Consider the following 12457-nt stretch of genomic DNA (forward strand, 5'->3'; position numbering starts at 1 on the left):
CTTCACTGACCTGAAAGAAGAAGGGTTGAATGATATTTTGCATAAAATTCTGAAATATTTGTTACTTAGCTCTGGCTCAGTCCAAGCCTGACCTGTTTCTGTCATTACTGCTGGAATAGTTCTCCAGCTCTTGCCAGATTTTGAGTTGTCAGGATAATAATTTATCCATCTTGTTGTCAGATTCACAGCTAGTTTGCCTGACTCTAGGGGAATCTAGATGACTATCACTACACACAGTATGCAACTCATATATTAAATGCATTTAATTCCAAATATCCTCCCCTGCCATACCCCATATGCAGAGACTTAACCAAACTACTGTCGGAATAGCGTATTCCCGTATGATGGAAATCTCTATGGCCCACCAAAGATCAGTTTTCCTCTAGTTTCCTTTAAATGCTTACTATCAAACTGGCATTATTTACTGACCACAGTTAGTAAGTCAGTCTCACGGGTGTCTGGGCCCAGAGCTCTCTTGTGTTTCTGTGTTCCTTCCATCCTCACTGCCCCAGTCAACTACTCTCAAATCAGGCCTATTTGTCAGAAGAGTCTCAATTTCCTGGTATGGTCTGTAACCTTTTTTTTTTTTTTTTAAGTTTATTTATTTTGAAAGAGAGTTTATTATTTCAGAGAGAGAGAGAGGGAGAGAGAGAATCCCAAGCAGATTCTGCACTGTCAGCACAGAGCTCAGTGTGGGGCTCGAATTCACAACCCATGAGATCATGACATGAGCCAAAGTCAAGAGCCAGATGCTTAACAGACTGAGCCACCCAGGTGCTCCCCCCACTCTCATGGGTCTGTAACCTATTTATTTTATAAATGGCCAATTGCAGTTTAAAGAGAACTCTCTGAATTTGCTTTTACAGGGCCAACCAGAAGTTATTTTGCATGTTTATGAATTTGTCCCATTCTGCTTCTCTCCCTTACAATGGGTCCTTTTCAAGGTTTTAACTACAAGCATTATATTACCCTTCTGACTATCCCTTTCCTCCTCCTCTAAGGATTGCTTGGAAAGGAATCCAATTGTGGGAAGATGTTAGGTCTTTCTCAAAAGCATTCCGTGTCAAATAACAAGCATCCAGTTGTAGTTCAAATAAAACCCTAAAAGTGATTTTTAAGTGTTAAGTCAGAGTGGTAATTACTGGTTTTGAAAGCAAATCATAACGACTTTTTACAGTTGTACTCTGTTATTCTTCCTTTCTCATTCTCTAGTCAGTGTTCTTCATTACATCACCCCAGGAAAATACACAGGGAGAAAATATAGCAAGGCACATGAGATGGTCCAACACCCCGGTTACCACAAGCAGCCTGATAAGATTTGGTAGGTCACAAGGCAGTAGCACGACATCTGGGCCTCCTTCTCTTACTTTCCTTTTTCCACCCTCAAAACTATGCATGTAAGTACCAGTGAATCAGTTAACCAAAATATATCAAGTATCTACTACTGGTTGAGGAGGGACTTGTTAAGCAAGTCACAATTTAATGATACCTCTAGATGCACTCTCATTTTTTGAATGAGTTGTTGAATACAGGTATTTGGCAGCTGGCCTTCTGTGAGGTAATTTGGGGCCCATGATCCTTATTGATCTACCATCCTCTAGGGCCTCCCATCCTCTGCATGGAGTCAACACCTGTGTGAAGAGAGAATAAAGGAGCAGCAGGAGGTCTCCTGGTCTAGGCCTAGAAGTTCTGTACATTATTGTCACTGATGTTCCAGAACGTAGTCGCACGGCCACACCAGATAGTAAGGCAAACTGAGAAATGTGGTATAATGTTGTCTGGGAAGGAAGGAAAATGACTGTAGTGGATGACTTGCCAATGTTTGTCATACGACATGAGAAGTATGGTATAAAGGAAACAGCTTGCTTGTGTTCCTTGCATTGAGGAGGGCACCTGTTAGGATGAGCACTGGGTGTTGTATGGAAACCAATTTGACAGTAAATTTCATATTTAAAAAAAAAAGGAAGAAAAAGAAAAAAATGTTGACTTTTTTTTTTTTAGATATCAAGATGCTTTAACTTACCAGTGGATTTTATCATTCCATGTATCAGGGTATTTTCTAGGGCATGGACACAATAAATAATTTTAGTGAGTAAAAAAAAAAAAAAAAAGGTATTTCTGGTAAGAGCATTAGAATAGTTGATGTCAGCAAAAGTAACCATTAACTAATTCTTCAGTACAGATACCCCAGGGTGACTGGGGAATTTTCTCTTTGTGACACCTTGCCTTTCTGTCCCTGCTTCTCAATTCTTCCTGTCATGGCCTTTGTTCAGGTCATTTCTATGTTGGTTGTGTCCACATGGAACCTCTACCTGCCTGGCTTCTGGGAGAGGACTATCTTCTGAACATGTCTTGTGTTTTTCTTTCTTCTGCAGGCTTGCTCACATATTTTACTCTTACCTAATGCTGTGTAAAAAAACAAAAACAAAAACAAACTATCACCCCAAAGCTCAGTGGCCTAAAGTAACAATAATTATTTATATCTCTTATGGTTTCTGTGGGTCAGAAATTTGGGGAGCAGCTTAGCTTGCTGGTTTTGACTTGGGGTTTCTCGTGAGGTTTCACTGAGATATCTACTGGGGTTCTTAGTCATCTAAAAAATTTGATTGTGGCTTGAGGATCCCATGGTGGTGGCTCATTCACATGGATGGTGAGTTGGTGCTGGCTGTTGACAAGATGACTCAGTTTCTCTCCATGTGGGCTGTCGCCAGGGCTGCTTGAGCAGCCTCCTGACGTGGCAGCTGTTGTCTCCCAGAATGAGCTTTTAAGAGATCACATACATTCCACGATGCCCTGTATGACCTGGCCTCAGAAGTCCTGCACTATTGCCTCTGCCGTACTCTGTTGTTTATCCAGAACAGCCCTGATTCAGTGTGAGAAGAAACTACACAAGAGCATGGGTATCAGGAGACAAAAACCACTGGAGGCTGTCTGGGAGGCTGGCCACCACCCATACTTTGCATTTGGAATATATCCCCGCCTCAATCACAGTTTTGCAAAATTCTCTCCCACTTTTTTTTTTTAATTTTTTTAATGTTTATTTATTTTTGAGAGAGACAGAGACAGAGCATGAGCAGGGGAGGGGCAGAGATAGAGGGAGACACAGAATCTGAAGCAGGCTCCAGGCTCTGAGCTGTCAGCACAGAGCCCGACGCGGGGCTCGAACTCACGGACCATGAGATCATGACCTGGGCTGAAGTCAGACGCCTAACCGACTGAGCCACCCAGGCGCCCCTCTCCCACTTTTAACACTCAGTTCAAAGCCTATTCTTTCCATGAAGTCGGTTCTGATCACTCAACAACTAGGTATCCTATCATAAGTCTTACTGTTCTTACCATACATATGGCCTTTATCCTTTCATACCTTGTTTTGAAGATGTACACATCTGTCTTTGCTTTCAGTTGGGATTTAAGCATTTGGAGACATGCCCTCTGTCATATAGTTCGCATTCAAGAAATATTTTTTAGGTAGATGAATGAAGGGCTGAATGAGGACTCCAAGCCAAAAGCCCTGGTTCTCCTCCTGGGCACTTTGCCCTGCTGCTTGGCCTCAGCCCACTCTCTTCCCCTCAGTCATAGTTTCTTTATATAATATAAATATAATAATACTTACCCACCTTTCCTTACAGAGGTATGGTTTTTAATGTTTTTTTTTTAATTTATTTTTGAGGGGGGGAGGTGCTGAGTGGGGGGGAGGGGCAGAGAGAGGGGGGATACAGAGGATCTGAAGCAGGCTCTGTGCTGACAGTAGAGAGCTCCATGAGGGGCTCAAACCCACAAATTGTGAGATCATGACCTGAGCTGAAGTCAGGGCTCAAACTCATGAACCTTGAGATCATGACCTGAGCCAAAGTCGGATGCTTAAACAACGGAGCTACCCAGGCACCCTATAGGGGTACTTTGAGATTTGAAAAAGGTATCCTCAAGAAAGAGTTTTCAGGTATATAAACAACAAGGGCAAGGTGAGGTTACCTGGGTCACCAGTGTTGGCTGAAAGGAATCCTGTTGTCACAGGTGGAGGTCAGTCAATACCTTGATTTCATCCTCAAGGAATAGTTAACACCTGTATAAAGCTGTCAGCATATAAATGCCCTTCATTCCAGCAGCTGCTGTCAGCATAGTTCATGGCTTGTCCACCCTCGGCAAAGAGGACTGCCTGAACCAGGGCTGAGCCCCTTCACAGTCGCACTCTGGAAATGTTGAAGCTCAAAGGTAAGGTCTTTTTTTTCTAGTAGAATTCTCTGGTGTCCTCCTCCTTCGTGTAGTACGGGTTTTCAGTTTTTCTGTTATAGACAGTTGACCAGGTGCAATTTTTTCCAGCCCACCCTTTAAAAGATATTATTCTAAAAATTAACGTAAATTCATCTCTCTTTTTGGGGTACAGTTGAGGCATTTTCATACATGTGTAGAATGACGTAGCCACTACCACCACAATAGGGATGCAGAGTGGCTCTTTCACCCCAGGCAACTGCTTGTTGCTTTCTCTTTGTAGTTGCAACCTTTCCCCGCCCCCCGCCCCAAACCAGGGGAAACTACTGTTTCATTCTCTATCACTACAGTTTTGTCTTTTTGAGAATGTCCTGTAAATGGCATCCAATAGTATGTAACCCTTAGGGGTTGGTTCTTTTTACTTTACATGTTTTCGGGATTCATTGCCTTTGTTTCTTTTTCTTAATGGGTAATATCACTTTGTAAGGATGATGTATTCCGTTTGTTACCCATTCACCTGTTGAAGTGCTTTTGGAGTGGGATTGCTGGTTCACCTGGTAAATGTCCATTTAGCTTTGTGTTTAGCTACCAGACTGTTTTCCAGAGTGGCTGCACCATTCCAGATGCATTTGCACCAGCAATATATGAGAGACCCATGGTTCCTTGTTCTCACCAACGCTTAGTTGTGTATTCATTAAAAACAATTCTCATAGATAAGTATTGGGATTTCATGACTTTAATTTGTATTTCCCTCAAAGGTGAAAGGCCTGTTCAAGCCTTTGCCCACTTTCTAATTATGTTGTTTTCCTCCTGTTGAATTTTGAGAATTACCAATGTATTCTGGATATAAGAGTGCATATAGATTCTGCATTATACATGCATAAATTCATGAGATAGAGATTTTAAAAAAATGGTCCTTCAGATCTTGGCATACTTTCCCAAAATGCTCGCTAATACTTACTTTTCAGTTTCCTTGGTGCATTCCGTCCAGGTTCTATTCCTGAGAGACACACAGTGGAGTGTGCTTACTCCATTTTATCCAGAACTGGAAGCATTCGATGTAAATCTTACTCTTCTTAGGTCTTCAGATTTCTAGTTTCTGTGTTCCATGAAGGTCAGAAGCAAGGTTTATCATCTTTGCATTGCCCTCTGAGCCTGGCAGAGTACCTTGAATGAGATTTTGTGAGTCACGTATTTGACCAGGGAACACTGGGATGGTTGTGTCTGCTACACCATGTGGAGTCTCAGCAAGAGTGGCTGAAATGGCTGGATACGTTTGTGACCGTTTGATTGTGGTCCTGTATCTGGGTCCTAAGTTCTGCCCATCAGCTGGATTCTTCTGCTCTGTGCGACTTCCGCCTGGGCTATAGTATCTGAAATGGCTTCTTGACTCCTGTGTCTGGTGCCAAAACTAAGACCGCTAGAGCCGCTAGGGATGGCTGGCAGCTTGTTCTCCATATGATTTCATTCGTGCTTCCTCACAGCATGGCAGTTTCAGAGTAGTCAGACTTCTTACACAGTAACTGCATTCCCCAAAGAAGTTTACCTACTTATTTCTAATGTTATTCCACTTTGTGGTACGAGTGCATTTTTGTAAACTACCTTCGATTCATTTTAGAACAAGGTGGAATATAAATATGTAAATCAAAGGAAATATAAATTAGGTATCGAGGGAAGATAAAGATGTGTGAAGTTGTTTCCCTAAAGGAGTTTAGAGTCACGCTGGATGGAAGAACTGTAGTCATTAAAAGTTGGCAAGCAGTAGGAAGTGGAGAACATTTGTTTCCTAAAGAGTTGTGTATACAGTGCTATAATTTTTTTTCAGGAAGCAGTGAACACTTCAGGCATCATAAAGGAAGTGGATTTGAGCTGTTTTTCCTTAATTTTTAAAGAGAGAGAGAGTATTTGGACCAGCTGAGGGAGCTGGAACAATCCAAAAGAGCAGGTGGTTTATGAAAATGTAGACAATGTCAGAAAAGTATAAGGCATATTTTGGGTCCTGGCAATCAGCCAGTTTGGTGCAGTCTGTCCATTGAAATTCTGGGAAGGCTGTTTTCCTTGCTTATGTGTCCATTCACCCATTATCTGGTAACTGTACCTAGGTTTCTTTTTGGGTAACCATCCTCACACTACTCCAAGCCCAGTAGGGAACCATGGGTTTAAGGCTAACCAGAGGAGTACATTCCATGGGATAAAATAATGATTCACGAAGTCAGCAAGATGGAAGGGTAAGAGGTCACAAAACTCACCTCTCTCCTCCTCCCCAGCCCTGCCAGCCACCCCACCTCAAAGAAAAAACAGTAAATAAGTACAAACTGGAGAAAAAAGCTCAGGAAAGGATGCATAAGCCACTCTAAGCCAATAATGCATCCTTATTTCAGAATGGTCAGAGATAAGACTCTGTTACACATATAGGAAGTGAACATTTGAACCAAGTATCTGAGAAGAGTGAGGTGGTGAACACAGCATGTAATTAAAGAAAAGGCTTATGGGTAAAAACCAAAAATACTGTGCAGGCTTACAAGGCCTTCTGTAATGTAGTGCTACAGTTGTCACTGTCTTTGCACCTTTGCCTTCCCTGTATCTCCCTCCTCACCCTAAACTTGACCTGTTGTGTGTACCAGATGCCATTCTCTGAACATTCCTTGCTCTCTGAACTTCATGTCTTTGCTGATGTTCTTCCCTCTCTCAAGTGGCCCTTTTTTTTTTTTAATTTGGAAAGCCCTTTAATCATCCCTGTGGGCCCACCTAAGTGAACTTTTCCTGTACAGAATTCTGCCCCCCCCCAATCACCACCACCGAGGTTATTGTGATTCTTCGTCTACTTCTCCATTATAGTATTTACTTCATTGTTGGTCATTGTTTTCATCTGTCTCTCCCATGATTGTGTGAGCTCCTTGAAGGAACAAAATCTTAAAACACCCCAAATCCCTTCAAAGCATTTAGCACAGTACTTAGCATCTCCTAGACAGTATGTACTTAATAAATGCTTGAGGAATAGGTAGTGAGTACATTAATTAGAAATGGCGGGTAACAAATGAAGAGAGACCTTGCTGGAGCTCCCCGGCTTCTGTCATGACTGTTCCTGGAAGCTCTTCCATCTGTGCCTGTGGATTACTAGGCATCTCTTACTTGATTACCATAACTTGTTTCTCCTGTGTTTTCCAGTCTCCTTTTAGCTAGGTGTGGCCATGAACGGATTTTTTTTCAGTGGGGTGTACCACTTCCAGGCCTGGACTTCCATGCTCCATGGAAATTTTCCCATATTTCCCGTTTCACTGCCTGGGGAATGCCCAGAGTGACCTTGGAAGCCAAAGATTAAAAGCAGCCTAGGCTCTGTCAGCCTGAATCCTTAGTTGACTGCATGAAACAGAACCCTTCCCCTATCCCCCTTTTTGCCAATCGAGAACACCTGCGCTGAACTACTACACAGAGAGAAACTTCCCTGTGTCAGCCACTGTACTTTGGGGGTCTTTTTGCTTGTTTCCAAACAAACTTTGCTCTGACTCATATAAGACTCAATAGAATTTTGTCAGTTAAACTAGATTCTGAATATGGTGAATATTGTATACAAGGCAGGACTTTGTTCTGGAAAGCCTTCCTGTTGTCTCTGGCCTTTACTTTTTTAGAAAAAGGTCACTCAAGGTATGAGGCACCTGGGCACAGTTTTAGAGCAGTAGGCTGAAGGTGAGCAGGTTAGTTCTATTCCTGGGTCTGCCCCCCACTGGCTTTGGGTTCCCAGCCAAGGAAAATGACGGCATGGATGCTAAAACAGCCACCCAAGGGGAAAACCCATAAAAGCAACAACAATCGCCCCAGCAGAAACGCAGGTGATGGTGATTTCTGCTGCAAGAGAGAATAATGTTCTTATGCCTCCTCTCTTCCAGGCTTCACTAGTCTTAATGCATGATGCCTTCCAACCCTACAGACTCTGCTTACTGATTCCAGGTCTGGCCAGCTGCGAGGAGCATTTGACCTTTCTCTAGTGCCGGCAGACTGCAGATGCACCAATCAAAATGTCTCTGTCCTTGTCAGTGTCAACTTTCTAAGCCATGGGATGAATATTGAGTTTATTTAGTTAAAGACAAACAAATAAAAAATGCCACGAGGAAGAGCACTATTGCTGGAACCCGCCAATCAGTGTTTCCAAACCGCAGACTTGACTGGCCTGAAGTGTAATCTGTTTTTACAGAGCCTGTCCCCAACACATCCACATCCTGGGAACAGGCTCCTTGAGTGTCCATTGCCCACCCAGAGGAGGGATAGCTATTTCTTATCTTCTTCTACCAGACTTTTCTGTGTTTGCTTATGTGGGGAAGGAATTACAGCAATTGTTTCTCAGGGCCAAAGTTCTCAAACAGTCAGATCGCGAATTCTTCATGCAAGGGATTAACACTTCACTCAGTCTCCTCACTGCAACCTTTCATGTCTCTAGGACTGGATGCCCCATGATCTGGCCTTGGGCCCTAAAGGAATTGCTACCACTGACCTTTAAGTAGGCATCAGAATCTCTTGGAGAATGTCTTCTAAATGAGTATTGGCTTGCATGGTTCACTCCCTAGGATTCTGGCTCCATACATAGCAGGTGGGGTCCAAGATTCTGCAGTTTTAGTTGTCACCCCAGGTGAATTTGATGCTGGTGGATCTGAGATCACACATTTAGGAACATCCCTTCCTATTGGCTGTGGAGTAAAATAGGTTCATAAATAGCACTAAATTTTTTTGATGACTTGCAGTTGCCATCAGGATCTGGTCCAGACTTCTTAGATGGCTAACGAGGGCTCATTGACAGGGAAGTAGCCTTTGCTTCTCTAGCTTCACCTCTTAGCACCTGTCCCCCTTGTCCTCTTCATTGCCGTCATTTTTCGAATCTGTTTGTACTGCTTTCCCTGCTTTGTGAATGTTACTCTCTGCCTGGAACACTGTTGCCCCTCCGCCCAGTCTTTACCTGGCTAATGAATAGGCAAACCAGACCTCCTTTCTCCTTGGAAAATCTTTTTCTTATTTTCTAAGGAGGTGCCTCATGTCTTGCTTAGGGCTCCCTGCCTGCCCCTCTGGGGAGAGCACTTGGCACTGTGTGTTTGTTCGCCCTTCACTGGTCTTTGTCTCTGACCAAAGCCAGGGCTTTTGTGGCAGGAATCATGGACTTGTCTTCTGGTCCCCAGGAAGTTTAGTTAAGGGGCGGGACTGTGGTGGGCAGAAGTGAGCCTGAAGGTTTGCTCTTTGAGGTCTCAGCCTATAAAGGATCAGCAAACATTGCTAGAATAACGTGGGAACTGCTTCTGCATCCACCAAAATGGGCAGTCTGATGAAGAAGTAATAAAACATTTTTCGTGGTGTATATCTATCACTGTTAAGTATTTTTGCAACCTCATCTCACTTGTGCAGTCAATACGAGTTGGAAAACAGAACAAGAACTGGCCTAGTACCGTTGATATGCATGCTGGAATGTTTCAAGACTGTTATAACCCAGGTGCTTTTAATTCAGAGGCCCCACCCAAATGTCCCAACACAGGAAAATAACCCATATTCTGATAGAACCTATGTTCTATCTCACTGTATGATTTAAGTAGAATTGCTGAAGGTCAAAGGAACCCAGGTCGCAGCATGAGTGGAGAAGAGCCGCGCCTTCTTGACCTGCTCCCATCAGGACTGCTTCCTGTGAAAGAATATTCCCAGCAAGTCACTGTATGACTGGGTCTCCTTATTGGAGAAATTTAGCCTTCACCTTAATGAATGTGATGGCCTCATGCCTCCTTGGCAAAATTGTCAGCATGAAGAACCTGGCTTGGGAATTAGTTCCTCATTTTTTGCTCAAAAAGTTTGCTGAAGGGAAAGTAACATGGAGAAAGCAAGCAGGTAGAGTTCAGCCTGACTGTTCCATGCATGCACCTCATAATCCACACAATTAACCCCAAAAGCCAAGCTCCCTCTTTCTTATTCCCCTGGGGAAACAAAGTAAATAAAAAAAGAAACTAAGCAATGTTAAGTATAGGAAGCACTTGCTCCCTTTGAGAATTCAGAATGTGGGTGCCCACCATCAATTAATACCAGGGAAATAACAGGAAATTCTCTGGAGGGAAATGTGAAAAAGGGAGGCACTTGCTTTTGAGCTGTCTGAATAATGAGCCTACGGAAAGCCAGTATCTTTATTTTTCAGGCTGTTGCTACCTTCTCGTGAATACCACTAGTGTATTTCCTTCCAATAGCTTTTAGCCTTCCAGGGAACAACAGAGCCTTGCCATTCCCCTGGTTTCCCAAGAGCCTGCAAAGCAGACATCCCTGATCCCATTCTCTAAATGGGAAAACAGAGGCTCAGAGGTTGAGTGATTTATTTAAAGTGCAGCATAAGCAAGCAAAGAAGCCAGCAGGAGATAAGAGCTTGTCTAACTCCCCAGTCAATTTTCAGTTCCCCAGATAACAAAGAACCTAAATAAACCTACATCAACACCATATGGTATCAGCAAAGCAGGGGGATGTTGGGCACTTGTATTAAAATGTGCTATAAAGGAAAGATAGTTTGTATGTGTGAATAGTCAGGGAGCAAACCATTGTTTTGATAATTCTCAACATTTTTAGTTCAGTAACCCAGTATGACATAAGTTTTGATGGACTAGACAACTTGACTAATACCTATCCAGTCCTTATTTTTAACAGAAAATATAATAAGTCACAATTGTTATGAATACTCAATAGGTAACAGCTTAATTATGCATGCTTAGAACTCTGGCTTATAAATATGCTTCTTGGTGGGAAATCTTGAGGACCCTTTCAAGAACTTGCCTTGAGTTTTGAAATGAAAATACATTTTATTGTGTTCTTGTGTGATAAGCTGTTACAGAATTTTCTTCAGTGCCAGTAGGAAATGTAGATTTGGTTAAGCTACACTGCAAACCTGTTAACCTATAACAGTCACCAACTAATCCAATGTACGGCCCCCTGGACACAGTGATGCATCCCACTAGGCTGCCATAAGGGCAAATACGATTTGTCTATAGAATTAGGCTTCGCAGTTAGAGTCCCTGTTTTGGGTGTGATATCCTGTGGACTGCACGCAGATTTAGTGTCCCCAAACAGATGGGCTTTCCCTTTATGGGCCACTCTTAAGTTTTCTAGGCAAACTGCAGCTGCGCTAATGTCCCTTTGTGTAAAGGAGTGTTTAAGTTGAACCACTTCCCTTTACCTGATGGGTATTCAGAGTTTTGAGCCAGGGACAACTGGGATATGCCAACATCTGCAGAAAAGGAAGATTTCCTTCTTCGTGCTCTTTAGGATTGAGTGTGAGAGGCAGGAAAAGCTTCTCTGGGTAGCAGTGAAGGTCTTTAGTTGCAAACAACAAACACACTGTAGCTAATAGAAGCAGGAAGGGGAGTTTGGCCAAGGATTGGTGGTGGATCATGAAGTTTCTAGGAGCTACATTGACAAGCTAGGAGGGTTTGCAGATAGGAGCAGTGCCTGTGCCATACTGCCAGAGTGTTCCACAGGAGTCCTGCTGCTTCCAAAACCTGGATGAGTCTCTGCCTTCCTCCCAGAATGTTTTCCTCATGGCATTGTCTCCTTTATTCTTTCAATCTGAAATATCGTCAGTTATTAGTAGATTGGTGACAACTGGGTCACATTTTTGAAAACCTATCTCTAGCTACAAAGGAGCCTGGGAAAGCAAGTGTCTCACCTCTACTTTGGGCAGGCAAAAGATTTCCCAAACGGTGAAAGGATGTTCAAAATATAGATGGTGACCCACAACATAAACTATTTCTACTATGTCTACTGTTTGACTGTTTAACAGTCCTATAAACTTTGTTCCATACTAAAATTCTAAAGCCCTCCAATCTCAACAACAAAATGCTTCCGCCCAACATCATGCAGTAATTCCTTGTAATGGAAAAATGTGCCCACCTTCTCCTCAAAAAAGGGGTCAAGTCTTCTCACTTGTCTCACCAACCTCTTAGCTCAAGTCACCAGGGGATGTTCACCTTCTCCAACTCTGTTGCAATTTCATCTTGATATTCTGTGACCCAGAGACTAAAATGTAAAGTTAATTACCATTTGATGTTATCCACATACCCTATAGAAAAGGGAAGGGAAACAGAAGAAGGGGAAGAAGGAAGAATACTCAGTACATATACATAGAAAGGAAGAGAAATAAATGGCTGCTGTTATCATTGTCTCCGCAAGTGGTCTCATGCATGTGGATGGTTTAAATGACCTCATCCTCCACAGCCATGCCATGTTCTTTTTGTCTCCAGAA

General features: G+C 42.8%; 1 long non-coding RNA gene across 1 annotated transcript in view; it reads left to right on the plus strand.

Moving 5' to 3' along the window:
• LOC122238834 overlaps positions 1-12457 on the plus strand; it is a 97965-nt gene that overhangs the window by 49877 nt on the left and 35631 nt on the right. The window contains exon 4 of the long non-coding RNA XR_006218020.1: positions 4104-4212. This is a non-coding gene — a long non-coding RNA (uncharacterized LOC122238834). The remainder of the gene's footprint in view (positions 1-4103; positions 4213-12457) is intronic.

Source organism: Panthera tigris, chromosome A1 (genome assembly GCF_018350195.1).
Source record: "Panthera tigris isolate Pti1 chromosome A1, P.tigris_Pti1_mat1.1, whole genome shotgun sequence".
NCBI lineage: Eukaryota > Metazoa > Chordata > Mammalia > Carnivora > Felidae > Panthera > Panthera tigris.